This window comes from Columba livia, chromosome 14 (assembly GCF_036013475.1).
Source record: "Columba livia isolate bColLiv1 breed racing homer chromosome 14, bColLiv1.pat.W.v2, whole genome shotgun sequence".
Classification (NCBI taxonomy): Eukaryota; Metazoa; Chordata; class Aves; order Columbiformes; family Columbidae; genus Columba; species Columba livia.
The window spans coordinates 6,481,640-6,500,228 of record NC_088615.1 but is presented as its reverse complement, the minus strand read 5'-3'; the positions used below and the strand labels follow the sequence as shown (position 1 = coordinate 6,500,228).

At 40.1% G+C, this 18,589-nt stretch overlaps 1 long non-coding RNA gene across 1 annotated transcript in view; it reads right to left on the bottom strand.

Moving 5' to 3' along the window:
- LOC135575406 (uncharacterized) overlaps positions 1-17,422 on the bottom strand; it is a 65,169-nt gene extending 47,747 nt beyond the window's left edge. Inside the window, exon 1 of the long non-coding RNA XR_010466113.1 lies at positions 17,334-17,422. This is a non-coding gene — a long non-coding RNA (uncharacterized LOC135575406). The remainder of the gene's footprint in view (positions 1-17,333) is intronic.
- Between the last annotated feature and the right edge of the window lie 1,167 nt (positions 17,423-18,589).

The window sequence follows — 18,589 nt, the reverse complement described above, 5'->3', positions numbered from 1 at the left end:
AAATGACAGATCTGTTCAATTGAGAATAACTCAAAATCTTCCATTTTACTGGCTTCTCTCATTCCCAGCTGCTATATCAGCATTCCCACACCACACCAGCCCGGAGCCATCACACCCCCAAGTGCGCTCTAAGATCTCTGCACTGAGCTCCCTTCATTGTACCCAGTGGAAACATCCTGACTTCCCATATAGTGAACAGGACAAAGTCTTTAATACTTCTCACTGACTGCAGTCACAAATGACAACCTGCACAAGGCATCTAGAAAAGAATTACTATATTGGTGAGTGTTACTGCTTCAGCATTTTGTGCCTCCCATCATACTACCCTGGCATGAGTATTTCTGTACTTGCTGCCCTAAACATAGGTAGAAGCTCTCCTCAACCTGTAATTTGACCCAAGAGAGTGGTTAAGATTAGGTTTTTCTCAGCATGCCTTCTATACTAGATGGGAAGAGCAGCCCATGGAATAGATGTGCTCTTCATCCCACTTCCCTTCCAACATGATGACCGTGATGCAAATGGTCCATATTCATGTGTTAATAAATCGAGTGTGACCTTAGCCCTGGCAGAGTGAGCCCTGCATGTGATGAAGACCACTCTTTGGTCACCGAGTAGCACTTTCAGGTTTACAGCATGGAGTCTACTTCAAGGACTGCTTAAGGTTCATCTTTTAAGGGAGCGATGCAATATTCCCACCAAGAGAGTCCCTGACCTGAAGTCACCTCCAGGGACACATCATTAGGACAATATTCTAATTTCATTTTTCCATGCAGGCATCTGTTGAGGTTTTGGCCATAGGCCCCTATTCCTCAAATTATTTTCAATATTTTATTTATTTTCAGCAGTGCAACATCTTAGAGTTTAATCAACAAGGTCTAAACTAAGTGACAAATGAAATGACTGATGTCTCTCCAATACACTAAAACATTTCCCCCTAATGTGTCTGATGGCATCTCAAATTATTATTGTTTCATTTGTTTACTGCCTTCTGCACACACAAAGCACGTCAACATAATTCTGGAAATTAGCTCTCATTACTTAGCTACTTCTGCAAGAGCCAGTGGAGACTGTATGATGCATTGCTGCTTTGCAGAGTTTGTGTAAATATTACTTCTGTTCTTCCTCCATTTTTAAGGATAAAGTGGTGTGTGGTTAAAAGCTATCTGAACCCGAGAGACATTGCCAGCACAGCATAAGAGGGTGAATATTAAGGCTGATCAAATTTAAGTGCACCATAACTCTCAACAGTGTCCTTTAAAAGTTGTTTTCTGCATACTGGAGAAAATATTCCCCCATTTGTAATAATCATGTTTCCTTTGATTCTCTACGTTTAGCACACTTTGTTTTGCAGTCCCTAATGTCCTTAGCAGATATGCCATGCTCAAGTCTATCTAGCAAGTTGGAACAGTGATAGCAATTTTAATTGATCACTGTAAGGTTCTATTTTGCATGAAGAAGGCTCAGCCTCTTTGACCCGTTAATTAAATTGTGGAATTTACAATTCCTTGAAAATGTTGAGGAAGAAAAAGATTATACAGATCTGAGCTGTATTTGAAATGGAAATTGAGACATATTGGACTGCGGATAGGGAAGCACACAATGACATGTTAAAAAATGCTTTTATTTCAATAGCCATCCGCTAAGCCAAAGCCAATTGAAACATGAATTTTCCATGACAAAAATAGTACAGCAGCAAGAGGTAGTATGTTAGATCTTTAGGGATGAAATGGCCTAACTTCTCTAATCCCAAGAGAAAGTCCAGCTTCCACAGCAAGAATTTGGTTTCCTCATTTCTGTGAGTGAAACAGTCTAAATTTTACCTCTTTGTTAAGGAATTAAATCCTAATGCGTTTGAGCAATGCTCTGGAGAAGAGAAGACAGACTGATTAAAAAGACAGAGCAAAGAATGTGGGTCCCTCTGCCCCCGGCTGAGCTCCCAACTCTCAGTATGTCTGTGAGTTGCTCGCACGTCTTGTGCTGCAAAAGGCACTGCAGAGGTGGGCGTAAGCACCAGGCCTTATTGTAATTCCAAATGTCTCTCAGTTCTGAGGTAGGAAAAGTAAATATTTTATTGAAAAAGTAGTTGCTTATAATGTTAAATTCATCGATAAAGAAGGCTCAGATTCCTTTAAATTCTTTCTGTTGGTTACTAGTGCAAGAATCAGGTTAGTAAAACCAGTAGGTATTTCTTCTGGGGAATTCTTGTGGAGTGTAGTAGAGAATTGTATCTATTTCTCTCTTCTGGTTTGTAGTATTGAATTAATTAATACAGGAATCTGCTGCAGATCCCACTCAGACAAGCAACTGGAACTCTGACTTAGGTAAAGCACATTAGCAAGAGACATACATCTCCTAAATCACTATTATTTGTTTGCATTCTCAAAGCATTCAAAATCTCTGTAATAAATGCACCATAAACATGCAGTAAAAGATGCTGCTTGTCTCAAAACCTTGAAGCATCAACAACACTTTACTCCAAGGGACATCTGAGGTCTGAGCTAAGTTCATGTGTTTGGGTAGTTGGATTTGGGTTTATAGCTTGTGCCTGGCTGTGGACTGGAAAGGAGGATCCAGCAGATCTGGGATATCAGGAAGATGGGTACATGCAGTCATTGCAAAGCACGCAAGTCCAATGGTGTGATTTTGGCTTTCTATTGGTTTCCTGAATGTTTAGGGCCATAGCAATAAAAGTATGCTTGTCTAGGTATGGCTGTAAATTAACATTTTTTAATCTATTGTACTAATATTTTACTCTTCTTGTTTTTCCCCCAAAGAGACAAAGAGAATTCTGTATTCAAACTGAAGTTGAGAAATTTCATATCAGCAAAAATAATTTCATCACAAAATTCAAATCATTACCAGCATTTAATTTACTTGCTTTCCACCTCTACAGATTGTCCATACTTCTTGAGTTCACTTCTATCCCAGCCACAGGTACATACCATCCTACTCCCATTCCTGGTATCCCCCATTGCCATCCTGTACACAGAACAGCTATTCCAAGGCATGTGCAAATCTCATTTGAGCCAGTATCAAGGCAGATTAAACATACAAATATTCAGCTTTATAACATTTGGAGCTTCAAACTGCAGCTGCATTAGGAAAATCACTCAAGAAACTTGATTCAATATATGGATTAAAAATGATTAGAGTGAAATTCTATTCTGCCTGACTAGATATTGTTTTCCTAAAATCTTTCCTAAATAAGATGATATTCCCCTACCCTAGACAATGATGTTTCTAGGATTTTTTGAGTCAGTTATTAAGTCTAGGACAAGTCTTTGGCCTCCTTAATCTTGGCACATCAGTATTAACAATCCTTACAAAAACATTTATCCACATCTTAAGCCTTCTTGGCAGTATAAAATCATCCACCATCCCACATATACAAGCTGGCTGACGTATGTATGCAAATGCCTACTGGTAGGGAAGGACATTTTAATATACAGCTCCAGTAAACTACTGAGATTATTATGAGAAAAGGCATGATAAGTTGTTCTGTTGTTCCCAGGATACAATAGTGATAGACAGGCAGACAGACAGGCAGATAGGTGTTTGGGATACCTATCTAGCTGAGAATCTCAACTATAAATAATGTGCTGTGTTATCCAATTATTTGCTTTGTAGCTTCTCAAGCTACATGAGCACTGGCCTCTTTCTAAGTCTCCTAGGTTTCTAATTTAAGTGAATAAAGAAGTAAACATTTCCATTTCTATTTGCTTCCCACAAAGAGCTCCCAGCACAGATGCAGGGCAGTGGGTATCTCACACCTGTGCGTGGCCCTTTGCTGCGTGTGCTATGGCTATGACATTCCACATTGTGCATGAATCTTGGAGAAACAGAGGTGCCCATACATTAGTGCAGTGCTGACTGTAGGAAACAATTACCTTGCGAATATAATAGGCCCAGGCAGGATCTCTCAGCAAAGCATATTTTATTAACGATTTTGCAAGATCGGGTGTTCCACCTAAATGTAGGCATCTGTACTAGGGCAAAAAGCCCCTGCTTATATTGCCCCCAAATCCTGGCTGCAATTTCCCTCCCCTGTTCCCCACTGGTTGGTACTTCAGGGTTTTCAGACTACCCAACGCCTGCCTCAGTTTACCTGTCTCATTCATCTAATTCTAAGAGCCCCCTCCCCTTACTGATTTATTTAAAATATAGATTCCTGGCTCTTTGGCTACCTTTCCCCCTATCTTAACTTTTTAAATACAGTAATCGGTTTGCATTCTGGGATTAGTTTGAAGAGACTTTCTTTTACATTAAGGATTCAGAGTCTGATGTCTCTCAGTCCTTTCCCCCACCCCTCCCTGGCTTGGGGTCAGGTGCTCAGTTTTTTTACAAACAATATTCCCTTGTTAAACGTTCCTTACACTGACCAATTCAAGGCCACCGGTTGCCCCAGAAGCCCGGGCTGGGAGGTCGGACCTGCTGCATCCCTTGCCTGGTCGACTGGCTGGGGGAGGATGCAGATTTGCTCCTGTGCTCCCCAGGAATCTCTCCTTTGTGACGGCAACTCAGGCTGTCATTTACAAAGTGGCAGCAGGTGGCGCTCAGGAATCCACAGGACAGCTCCGGGCTCGTAGGTGACAAATTCGGAGTTCCCCGAGGCTCCTGCTGTGCCCACCGCATCTGCAGCCGCAGCCCCACTGGGAGTAGTGGGAAGCAGCAGCCAACTTCACCTCGCTAATTGCTCCTAAGCTCCCTGAGCTATTTAAAGAAAGGGGATAGAGTAGGAGGAACCCCTAATGCCATTTTGATGAGCAGTTTTCAGCTTTAGCTCTGGCTTGGTAAGAAAATTGAGAAGAAAAAAAAAAAAAAAAAATCTAAAGAAAGGATATAATTCTGTAGCATATTCTAGCAGTTTGTAGAAAACCTTCCATTTAATTCTCCACTTCGAATCCTTTTGGACTTCTCCACAGAGGAAATGCTTGCAAAATGGAGCTGGAAAATACGTTCCCAGAGATGGAGCTGAGAAGGACAGGACAATTAACTTTTGGTAACTTTACCTTTGTTCAGTTTATTCTTCTTATTTTGCATTCAGTGGAGAATTTTTTTTTTTTTTTTCCAAACCACTCAAGGTGCTTTTCTGCTGTTATTTTTATTTCATTGCCTGCTTTCTGAACTAATATCCAAGCACTTACAAGAGAAGATTTATGGATCTGGAAGCAGAAGGTTTGCTGTCAATTGGTCTTGCTTTGCAAGCAGAGACCTGTGCCTGAGCAGGTCAGCAGAGCAGATTGCATAAAAGAAAAATATATTAGTTTTGAAAATAAAAAGCAAAGCGAGATGAGGAGAGATTTCATGCATCTGTTATTTATTTCTACAATTAGCAGCCAACTATGCTCTGCACTTCAAGCAGATTAAGGTCTTCCTTCTCCTTAAACAACAAAAAAATCTGTTTAGTGGCACTGTTAGATATTATAAAAGTGACTTTGGCTTTCTATTACACTTTTTTTCATCAAGTATGCTGTATAAAGCAGAATGAAATCTCTTAAAGTGACTACCAGACCTTGGCCTCACATGCACAATAATAAAAATTCTTAGCGTTTGTGCTGCTTTTGACATGTCAAAGCCTTCTGCAGACCTCAAGTACATAGCCACAGGAGACCTTTCCACACCACATATGTTAAGACCACCAGCGCTAGCAGGCAGTATTTCCCCATCTGTGTTTACAGGTGCCAGGTTGCAGACAGCTGGCTCAGGCTGTGGGCAGGGGCTTCTCAACAAAGCATGGGCACAACTGCTGGCCCTGCACTGTCCCCATGCAGATGGCACGGCTGGCTGCTGTCCCAAGCTTTGTCTATGTAAACCTGAGCTGCTGGCTTCCAGGAGCTGTCTGAAACCTCCTACGCTTGTATTTTTGACCAATCTTATTTACCCCTGCGTCACACTATGTGTGGGCAATCTTGAACTGGCCTGTGGGCTTGGCACTAGCCCGGAGTTCCTGCCAAGGAACAAAAATGGAATAGAAATGAAGCCTGCAATTGAAGCCCAGGCCATATGTGAAGGTTTCTCTATGTGGCATCCCAGCAGCTGGCCCTACCTGTGACCCGAGCTGTAATTAGGATGTGCAGAGACAGTGTGTTTGGCTTCAGCACTGCTTCTGAAAACCAGTGCTAGCATAGCCCTGCTGTCAGGGCTCATTGTCTGTTTGAGAAATAACTGGGGGCAAAAGGGAGTTAAAGTGAGGGAAATAGCTGAATAAAGGCTTAGATCAATATTTCAGGAAGCCATCTGTGCCAAGACAGCTATAACTGAGACCAGGCAGTTGTGCAGAAGAGCGAATGGTAAAATAGCTCTGCGTAAGTAAGGAGACATTATTGCTAAACAGTCCCCAGTTCGGGTGACACCTTTTAGAAATTTAAGTGTAATTCTTCCAAAACAAGAGGTCTGTAATAACTCTTGGACTGCAGAAAGCCTTTAAGTCCATTTCTTTAGACATTCCTCCAAAGGTCAAGTTCAAGACAAGAGGTTTCAGTTTCTACGTGCGCTGATTGAAAGTGGGATCTGGAACATGAGTTACAATCCCTGTTGCTCACACTAAGGAGAGCCTTAGTACAGGTTTTCCCACACAGCACCTCCAAAGCAGTTGCCTAGATTTTGTATGTTCCACAGCAACTTTCTAAAACCTTGCAATTCTCTCTGTGAGACAGGGTTGAATTTATATGACATCAATCTTACCCTGTAATACAAGGTCTGCTACTAATCTGCAAAATTAATTATCAACATAACATTCAAAACAACAACAAAAAAGCTGCTTATATACTTATGACAATGTGTTCAACAATTTTTCGACTAAAGGTTTTACTGCTGGGGTGACCTCCCATCCCATAATGAAAAGATAGGAAACATATGCTTAAGATTTCTACTGTCAGTATTAATAAGATCAGGCATAGAGCAGTATCTGCCTAAGAGCCAGAAACAACTATATAGCTGCAAAGATGCTCATCCTCAAATTAGGGTGAAAGGGTTTTCCCTTGTGACCAGAAGATATTGAATTTCTTACTCACTGACAATTTTTCTGCAGTTCTCTAGCTCTTGAGAAGTCTCCACATATCCAGTTTACCACCTTCCGTCATATTATTTTGTTTTACTTAAGAAAGTGGCCTTCAAAAACTTAAAATCATAGCAAATAATGCTCTTTTTTATTTCCCTCGGTTATCACAGATAGGTCTGTTTTAAGCCTCATTTTTCAACTGCGATGGACTTTTGCATTTCTTTTGCACATGCTTGTGTGCACACAGGTACAGTTCTGTCAGAGGCTGTACCGTGTGAGTTCTCACGCAGCAAAAGAAAAAGCTCTTATTTCTGTTTGCTTGCTAACCTTTTCAAATCAGGAGATATCGCTTATGACAGCATCAGGCTCGAAAGCACCACTCATTCTGCACCCACCAGCTTGACTCATGGCCAGCCTGACTCAAACCTTTCAGGAAGACAGGAGTTCCCTGGGGTATGCTGGTCTCCAGCTTTTTGACAACGGCTTTAAAAGAAACAAACCCGAACAAGTTCTCTTGGTAATTTCAGTTTGTCTTGACCTGTACTTTGGTGAGTAGCACCTTATCTTTGTGTTGTCTGAGCACCATTTCTTCCAGGAGAGGCTGAGAGAAAATATTTCAGAAGCATTTCCGTGAGTTAAAAGCATAACAAGGAAGGTCAGGGTGTGCTTAAGATTGGCTTGTGCACAGCATGGAAACAACCACGCAAACCTCAAACAGATGTGCCTGGGTACCAGCAGCGCTGTCGATGCAGCGGCACAGAGATGGGAGCAGGCTGCCAAGCTGGCTGACGAGGCAGGGTAAACGAGCTGCGTGCTGGGCTTCATGCTGCTGGAGCTTGACTGACTCTGCTCCTCGAGCTGGGCATTGTGTTTTCCCCATCTCAGTGCCTCAGATAACCAGCCTCCATGGAAAGCCACACTACATGAAAATGTTCAGATAACCCACAGAAAAAAAGGAAGGAGATGATCTTAGGAAGAAGGAGCCATTGCAGGAAATAAAAAGCAGAGAGCCAGTAGGTAAAGGCTTCTGGGCTAAATCTTCCCTTGTCTTAAATACATGTGCACATAACCCATAGCACGTATTTCTGAAAATGCAGGCAGCCTATGACATCGGGCAGTGCAAATCCCCAGCACACTGCAGCCAGCTCTTTGGTATTGTACAGGCAGTGCTTTGGGTAATATTTTCAAGGGAAGTTCTGTCTTTGTGATGGTTGAAGACATTTCTGCAGGCACTCCACTTAGAAAATACACAGGGATGAGGTATCTTTCTGTAAGGTGGTACCATTTCCTTTGGTGCCTTTTAATTTCCTGTACTTAGACTTTCCCAATCTTTTTCTATCCATGTGCTTTAGGTCCCATTTCCATTGACTTTTTCTCATCTGTCTTGGAAATTTCTCTGAAGATTGAAACTTTACATTCCCCTCTAGGTCTTTTATAATTGAACTAAAAACAATTAGTAGGTGAAAAATCTGTCTTCCTTGATACTGAAACATCAATTTCAATCAAACATTTGCCATGTACATAAAAAGTTACAATCTATTTAATTCCGATAACTTTTCTTTTTAGTTCTCAGAGGGGTCTGTCATGAGAGTTACATCACTAGTGTGCAAAAGGCTCAGTTTACTTTTCCCCACTATTTTCCATATCAATTGTTAGACTTCAAAAAAGCAAAACACACACACCAGCTGTGTGTCAGTAATTTTTAAAGTCTGACCTTGTGTGTCTTGCATCTAAACTCTACACTCAGGTTTCATTGCAGGAATTTTTCACTGTTTTGTTGTCTTATATCTCAATCTTAAGCTTTCTTTTTGCTTTTTCTTTAGTTATATTTGAAGCCTCATGCTGCATTTGCCTGCACAAATGCAATAAAAACAGGTTAAAAAATATACCTTTATCTACCAACACAATAATCTTATTTCTATCAACATTTCAAAAGAGCAAATTCATTTTCAAATAGCAAATAACTATGATGTAATTTTTTTTTTTTTAAACTGGGGGCAACATGCTTCAGCCTTTTACAGCACTGTTAAAAAGATTAACCTATTCTGAAATATTAATCTTTACCCCATGCACAAAATAGTCGGGATTTACAAATGTCCTGACACTGATGATAACTGGAGCAAGAAAGGGAAGGAAGAGTGAAGAGCAACGTTTTTGAAGTTACCCAAGAACCAAAAATCATTCTTGATTTTTTGTAAGGTGGCTTTCATGGGAAAGAAACATGCTGGATCTATTAATATTCAGCCATAGCAAGATTCCTCTTCCCAGGAGCACACTGGAGCTGTGTCAAAGCGCCCTGTCCCTCAGGTCCACAGTGCCAGTGCTCTCCTCCCTGCTCCAGCCGTGGGCTCAGCTCATTCACAGCAACCTGAGAATAAAAGAGAATTCACCTGTCTTGCACCTGTTTCTGAAGAGTAACTAGAAGGAACTTTGCCTGATGCAGCTCTGCTTCTTTTCCCTCATCCCAGGAGATGTTGGGTTTTATCCCAAGAGGTTTCAAAGCACAGAAGTGAATTGCTGAGGTTAGGTGCTGAGTCTTGGGCTGGGTACCATGGCACAAAGCTGAGGCACGTCTGTAGCCTCTAACTTTGCCCTTCCCGAGGTTTCAAAACGGCTGTGACAATGCTAAGAGCATCTTAACAAAATAGTAATGTAAAGGCTTAGTTATCTTACATATAAAACTTGTTTCCTTCTCTCCTGTTTTTCTCCCCCACCCCCTAAAAAATTATTATTGTATTTCATTTTTATTTGTACTTTCTGAAGAGTAATGCATTTCCAAGAAAAGGATTAAATCTCTCAAAGTGAGGTAATAAAACTGAAGCTGTAATGAAACTCACTGGCTATACAGGGAGATATTTCATTTAGGCATTGGAATAAAATTCTAGTTACATCCTGATCAGAATAATTCATGACCAAAATGCCTCATCCTATTTTTAATTGTCCTTGTTTTTCAAATAAAATTATAGATGGTTTGGCTAAATCATTGCCTGTCAAACTTCGGTTGTGAATGGCTCAGTGAATCTCAAGGGGCACTTTCAGTTTTTAGGGCAATTCATTTATTTATTCGGCTATACTAATAGAGCACATATCCATATATTTACATTCTTATCCTACTACTTAAAATGTATGAACCATACAGAAGTGACAGCAAGGAACAATAAGAAAGAGCTTGTACAGAAGCTCTGAACAATATTATTATTTTTTCTACTATTTTTTTTTTCTAAAGAGCTTTTCCTTAAAATTCTAGAGAAGAATACAGTAGTTATGTAATTGAGATCTATTCCTGCTCTTCGAAAAACATCTAAAGCGCTTGATTAAACCAAGAATCGAAGCATCATGGCACATTTAATCTGATTTGCTAATAACGGTTGTTGTAAATACATTGTGTTCAGTGACCTGACACAATACACTTGTTTGTACACTGAAACAAGGAAAAGGTACAGCTTGCTCATTTCAGAGAAACACTTAAATACAGTAGGAGAGACACAAACCAGAATGCAGTGGGAAAACCATTGTGGCTTATAATGTACATTTCAAACTAGAATAGTTACATTAATTCTAGAAAACACTGTTCACACAAACCACAAAGGTTTGCAGTAAAAAGGGATGTTATTGGCCTGTTATCAAAAAACAAAGAGTGTTTTTCCCCTCCGTGTATGCTGAGACACCTTTCTACCAGAAAATGTAATGAAAGATAATATAGATTCTTTTTCCTTCTCCAGCCCCTAGAAAAATACAGTGTGTTATATTCTGCAGCCTTATGAATTCTTTAAGTAAAACAGGTGCATTGTCGTATTCCACAACCATTGCACCTCTGTGGCTGCGAAACAAAACTAAATTTCCCAGCTCCAAGCATGACTCTCCTTTCCTTTACTAGAAAGGTACACAGCAGAACACCCTAAGGTTGGGTCAAATTTGCTTTGTAGCTGCTCCTTCCACAGGAGGGTTCACCTTCCCTCACCTTTACTACAAGCACCACGCCTCGCTCTTTATTTTTCCATAGCTAGCTCTTTATCCCTCAGCCAATGCAGAATACTCCACAGCATCTCAGCTATCAGTCCTTGTTTCTCTTGGTCTGTTCCCACAAACAGCCACAGTTCAAGTCCAAACTCACGACTCATGAATTAGTTCAGTGATTAATTATTTCAGTTATTCATTAGTGAATTAGTTCAAAACATTGCATGACAACCGGCAACCAAGTCCAAGCAACTCAAGTCATTAATTCTTTCAAAGACATATAATCAGTTTCTCAGACATAAGATCACACATTTTCCTATCAATTATTCTATCACTGATCCATAAAATCTTTCTGAATTAGTTATTATCTATGCTAAGTATGCACGTAAACCCAAATCATTACTACACTAAATAGTAGTAATATCATCTGATATCTTATATCTTATTATCTTATCTGATATCTTCCAATCTGCAGGTTGCCATTTCTATTGTTTTTTTTTGTTCAGTCCCCTCATAAACCAAAGAGATCTTGCTCTTTAGTTTGCTTTCTAGCTTATCCATCACACTTTTAAACACCCCTTCACTTTAGCTGCATAATTAAAATAATGAGACTTACTGTTCTTCAAGCCTGCATGGCATTGATTTAGCCTACAGCCCTAATCAATGGGGTCTTTCTCTGGCCCTAAACACTCATAGTGTGTTATTTTAATAAATTACAGACCTACTTCAGCATACAAGGCCTCATGCAAAGCCAAAAGAAGAAGGGAAGTCTTCCTCTACAACTCAAGGATCTTTGAACACTATTCACTCTGCAAGTGTACTATACTGTAATAGTATGTATATCTAGTACAGAGATCTAAGAAAAAAATGCCATGTTCTTGGTATCTGCTGTGATAGAAACCAATGTTTACCCACACAAATATGATGATTGTAGTGTAGCTACTACAAGGAGGAAGTGTACCATTGACCTTGGCACGTGGACTATATTCATTTATCTGACTGAACCTTAAAAAAATGGAAAAGGCCAAAGAGACAGCGCCGATGAATGAAAGCCTTCTATTTCTGCTCTTCCACAAGATATTTCTTTTGCAGATGGACTGTTGCAGAAGATTGGTCATAAAATTTTAGAGCAGCTTCCATGTAGTTGTGGTGATGAGAGCACATTTGCTCTTCATTACCCAATACAGCTTAAATTGCTTCCTGCTCCTGTTAGCTCTGATAGACCATTGTTCACTCCCTTATTGTGGTGTATAAGCTGCCAGCTTGAATAGTGGGAAACTTACAATGGGACACTGAAGTTGTCTTCATATAACAACTGAAAATACGAAAACAACAAAACTAAAACTCACCCAAACCAAAACACTCCATGCAGTAAAAAATAGAGCAAGAATCTGAGCAGACTAATCATTTCACATGCTAAACATCTTGCCAAACATCTGTTTATCTCAGACTGCGAATGAAAGCAGGGGGAGGTTTGCACAAGGAGTGCCTATAACCACTGAGTGTGGAAAGTCAGCACAGCAATGCAGAGCTAATGCAAATCTGCTGCTGTTTGCCAAACTGAATCAAGCCCGTGTGATCTTATTTCTCAGCCTCTCTGAAGAGAAGTTTGTCAGATGGACTGAAGTTAGTGATGGCAAAGATAGAGGAACAATATCTGGTAAACATAAGGAGGTACGCAAAATTAATATGGTTAGGAACGGGAGTTCAGCAAGGAAAGGTTATATACCAATTTAATACTCTCTGTAAGAAGAGAAGAGCCTTTTTCAGTAATGACTGCTATAAAAAATATGAAAAGTGAGGAAAAACACTGCACAGCTAGCTATCTGCTTCACAACATTTACTGACTCCAAATTCTCAAGTGTCTTCTCCTGAGTAAGCAATGCAAAACAAAAATAATAACAATAATAATAAAAGTATTCAAATACAGGAAATAAGTTGATTTTGATTATATGTTCACACATACAAAAACCAGAGGTATCTGGTTTGGTAGATACCAGAGGTATCTGGTAGTTTGGTACTTTCCCGAGTCAAATGAATTACAAGCTAAAATGTTTTTTATATGTTAATTTAGTTGTACTGTCTTGGCTAAGGAGTGAGGAGCAGAATTTAGCAAAAGGGAAAAATAAAAATCCCTAAAAAACAACAGCATTCAGAACTAGCAAAACAGAAACAAAAGTACAATATGATTTCCAAGATAAAGGTAGTGAAATATTTAAGACTATAAAAGTCAATGTAAATTTGTGATGAAGAAGGCTCACTGAGCTATCTCCAGCTCTGTTATCAGTGGTGAACAATTAGGCTGATGCACTCCATGGCATCTGTCATTGCAGATGGATTCCAGGGAGTTTTATAAAACACACAACCTGCCTGCATAACCAGCCCATGCCTTGGCTGACCTCAGCCTGATTGTATTTGGCTATAAAGCCAAATTAAACTCAAAAGTTTTAAGCTGAGGCTAAACAGCACAGCCATTTCTGACCCTGGAGATGGATGAGTTATTTTGCTATTTAATTTTGGGAAGTGGCCAAGTGACAAAACAGACTTTTTCCAGCTGCTCTAGTCTCACCTCACTGCCGTTCGTACACAGGTTTCAAATATTCTTGCCATGCTCGGGCAATTCAGTTTGCAGTGCATACAAACCGCAGCAGGTCAGAAAATCTGCTCTGTTCCCAAAAAGCATTTGACTTTTCACTCAGGGTACACAAAACCAGACATGCAGTTACCCTAGCCTAAAATTGCTTTCCATTTTGCCTCAGTAGGATTTCCTTTCTGGTTATCACAGTAAATCTCCAACTTTTCATGAAAGGTAACCTACTTCTGGTGGAAAGGTCACTTACTGGTCCTCAAAACCTTAAAGACTCAGCTGGGTAAAGCCCTGAGCAACTTCTCTCATCTGTCCCCAGAGGCTGATGCTGTTTGGAGGAGGTTGGACTAGAAATGTTCCAAGTTTCCTTTCAAATTTTATTATCCTATGATTTATTTTTTCTTCCTCAACCCTACTTCTAGAAGGATGGTCAGAGAAATGCTCTAAAAATGAAGTCATAGCAATGTTAAAAATGGACCGCAAGTATTCTAGCTCAGAAATATTATCTCATGGCCACATGCGGAAGTCTGAACAAAAACTGTGTTGACATCTTTGTCATCTCCACAGGCAACAAAAACTCAAGAGATTAGGAAAATTTTGACATTCTTCTGGATTTTAAACTTGGAACTTCTAAAGACTTGGATCTGTAGACAGTCATTGGTCACCTGAAATGACCAAAACAGGTTCATGAGGTCCCACATTTCCCAAGTGACTTGGTTTTGTAGTTGCTCATGCCTACAATATGCTGCTAACTCTAAATACCTCTCCTACAGTATTAGGGACTGTGTTTTTACCTGTATTCTGGTGACTCTGAAATCCCTGCCTTAATTCAGAAGATATGCAAGCAGTAAGTCAGCAGGAATATATCTATTGTCCATCAGACCTCAAGTCACAATACAGCAGTTCATGCCTTCTTGAGGAAGCTTTCAGTAGTCCGTAAGTTAAAAATCAGCAGGAGTTGAAGCTCGCTAATTTAAAACATTTGACAAATTTACGAAGTACAAGTTCAGTGAGCAGAACTACATTTCAAGAAAAGGTAAAAATCCATGTTCCTGATCTGGACAAGTTGGTAAAACACTCAGAACCTGCTCAGCTTGTGGTCCTACCCTGCCATGCCAGCTCCGGGCCCTTTCTGCTAGCTGCACATCCAGCTACCCACTCCTACAGTTGATCCTGGATTTCAAACTCTATTCAAACAATACAAATAATCTTAATTCATATTTCTCCAACTGTGAAACATAAGCAACATGAGATGCTTAGCTAGCAGAATGGAGAAAGGAAAGGGGAAAGAAAGAAAACCCACACTTAATAAATGGTATTTTATTTTCTACAACACCCATCAAGGTTTCGGTGTGCCACAGAGAAGGTGACTTAGTTCCATGGAAACACTTCTAAATGCCTCGAAGTGACTCTAACTCTTTCTCCACAGTTAAGTGAGCTAAGAATAAGTAGAGTTTATCATAACTTCGAATCAAGGTAACTTCCAAGTAGGTGTTAATTGTAGACATGCAGCTCTATTGATCTATCAGCTTTACATAAAATTATTTGCATTGTGCTAATCCAGGGCAAGATGCTGTGCAGACAGGATGTTGTGTTCTGCCCACCTTCAATGTTTTAACAAACTAGGTAGAAGATAGACGGAAAGGACAACTTGCCTGTGTTATTATTTATCTCGCTGAAATGCAATACTGCAATTTGCCATCCTCTCTTACTACTGTGAGTCTTCTGAGTTCCACCTCTTGAATATTTCCTTGTTCCTACTATAGCAGTAATCAATGGCTAGTCTCTCCCTGAACCTGCCTTTCTCCTGTCAGTTCCCCATACAGCATTTCCTTTCTCCACTAATTCCTGCAACAAACACGTGACTGAAAATGCCATAAGCTGAAGGGATGAGCAAAGCCTCAAATATGTGAAAAAGAAGAAATGAGGCCAGACTTGCTGTGCTGTTCTCCACAAAAGCCTAACTCTCAGGAAAAATAACCACCAGCTCCTGAGAAATCACCAGTGTGCCAGGATGGCCAGGTGCTGGCAGGGAGGTAACTATGTAGGAAAGAGCAACCTGGGCAGCACTGGTGGAAATCTCCCAGCACAGCAGAGCCACTGACATCGCTAAACAGCCTGAGGGATAGATACCTGGGTAATAGTGCTAAATTTATGCGGCATGTGGCTGGGCTCTCAGAGCCAAGAAATTAAAAACCAATCATTTTTATTGGCCTGTCGATGCCAGGGCAATTAGCATTCATTTCTGACAGCATATGCCTGCGCACTGCTCTGGCTCATGTGAGCACATCTTCCCTAGCCCAGGCTGCTGCTCTGCTCGCCCCAGGCATGGCAGGGACCTTCAAGCAGCAGAGGTGGCTGCCACTTCTTGGAGTCCCTCTGCGATCTCTTATTTCTTCAAAGTTGCAGGAGCCCTTAGAAGCAGCAGCATTCTCCATCCTTGCAGAGGAAGAATAAAACATCCTGGTCATTAGTTCGCCTTGGATCGGTGAAACCAGCAGCACTGAAATTCTTGCCTCTTATCTGGAGAAATAAGATTCAAAAGCAGGAAGCGGCATTTTGGGGGAAAAAGGCGGAGTATCATTGTTTGCAGTCTACAAGAGGTTTTTATGATACTCTAATTAAGACTGTATTTTTGAAAGTACTTAACTATTAAGCTAAAGCCTAGATATTAGTTCTTTAGGAGGAGCTGTGTTTTTATCTCCAAGTTCTGCATTTAAAATTGAGTAGATTGCATCAAAACAACATGTATTTAAATCACACTATACTTCTAAATATACCTAACCTCCGCACATAAAAACTCCCAGCAGGTGCCTCGTTAAACAATAAGGAACAGAGGAGGTAGATTGCTGTGATGAAGCCTTCAGTGAAAACTAACACTAATTGTGTTCCTGCATTTCTTTATCAGCTGTAGCATTAAATCTCTCTATGATACAAAAAGAGACTTTTGCACTTCAAGCTAGGAGGCTAAGTAGTATGGTTTCAAGATATCATCTGCCTTAGTGTACAGGACCTAAAAAGCTCAGCATATTAATATTTAATTCTGTGAGCACCAAATTATCTTTGAGAACATAAGCCTAGTCCCAAAGACTTTAAATGTCTTTTTTTTTTTTTTCCCTCTAAGCAACAAATTCAAATGCAGATAAACTAGTCTGTGTTCAGAAAGAAATCCACACCCTCACTGTCCAGGAAAAAAAACAAATAAATAAAAAGATACAGTGGACAATCAAAACATTACTGGAAGTTTAAAAAGAAACAAGCTCCTTACACATACCTCATGGAAAATATAATACTCTGACGTTAATTGAAAAGACTTTCTATTTAGCTTCAGTTTTCTTCCTCCATTTATTACAGCATTTAATGAATCTGTTAGGGTTTTTCAAATACAGATGCTAACTATATTCACAAGTAGACTCTGACAAATACATGAGCCTTCGAATCCTCAGCTAACCCAGACCATAATTTGATCGGCAGCCTGAAGCAAGAGAGGCATGCACACTGGTTTGTAAATAGCTTGGAGGTTTTTCTTCTTCAAAGTTGTGCTGCTTGCCTCCTTCATACCAAAGCAGGGCTGTGAATTGCAGTGCAATTCAAACCCTATGCTACCAAAGACTCAACAACCGCAAATTTTAATCACACAAATATAACTTAAAATCACCATCTTCCAAATAACAACAAATATTTTTAAAAGGCTAAATTATGAACCCAAGTAAAAAGCTACAACAGCAAATAAGATTAAAGGTCCTTTAATAAAAGATCGCCTTTTTAGAAACTACTGTGTTTACTCACCTAAGTAATAATAGTCATCTATAACACGACATCATCCATCTCCTGAACCATCTGCAAAAAGATTCAGCAGACCACAAAGCCTTTTATAGCAGGAAATTAGGTGTGAAATTTGAGCTGAGACCTGTGGCCTTGTGGGAAATGAAGTTTAGTAACTAGGTGCCCATCCTGTTGCAGGGTTTTTTTTCCTCACTGAGGAAATTAAAGGGGATATTTTTACTAGGAGTTTACTTTTATTTACTCTTTAATCCTGCATGGCAGGTCTTTAAGTGGTCTCTTTTTAGATATGACTTGGCTGAGCCCTTTTCTAAGGGCAGGGGGGGAAGAAAAAAATTAATTCCTAGGGAGGGGATTATGGGTAATCTGCTACTTTTAAAAAGGAATGAGTGAGCATTTTTCTGGTTTAATTTAATAGGGATTGTGTGAGGAGCTCTCAGGAGAAAGAAATGCTGCTGCTGATATTTAGGTTAGAAAGATGGATATTAATTTTTATCATATGAGAGTTTATATGTGGCACCTTTTTTTTTAGGTGTCTTCTTTTAGTTGGACCATCTGTAGAAACAAGGAACGTGGCTATGAAAAGCTTTTGGCCCAAACAGAGGGAGCAGCACAAATGTTCTGTGGCCCTTTTCTGAACAGTTCCTATGTGTTAAATTTATGAATGCCTCCTCTGGAATTACACAAATCTCTTACAGATAAGTTATTAGGCTGTGGCTGGTTTTCCTCAGGTAGACTGTTGCTTTGGCTCTGACCTTTACAAAAGCCCATTCAGTAACTCTCGTTGCTGAGGCTTGAGGGGTCTCCACACTCCTACTTCACCTGAAAATGCTTTGAGTGTTTCTGGTGTTAATAATGCCGAATTAATTTCTCAGGTAACCTGCGTTATCTGTAGAGGCAGAAGATTAGCACCTTTGGAAATGCTGTGTGTGGGTGTTTTCTTTACCTGGGAATTGTCAGTATTGACTACACTGAAGAACAATTAAGTATGAGAAATCTTGCCTCATCAACTTCTCTTTTAGGAGGTCTAAAGAGCTTTGAACTCTGATTGTGTTAACTGACAGGCAGCTTAATTGGTTGCCCTTCATCTGAGTTTCAGTGTAATGATGGGCTATGTACAGCCTTGAGTAGGTGTAATGTAAGAGTAACTCTGCTCTCAGCTGCTTCTTTCCTCTATGAGAGCATGTTGGTCTGTGACACTGAAGAGTTGAGGGTAAAAACCAGTATCCTCAATTCTTGTGTGTGCCTGAGCTAGGGGGATG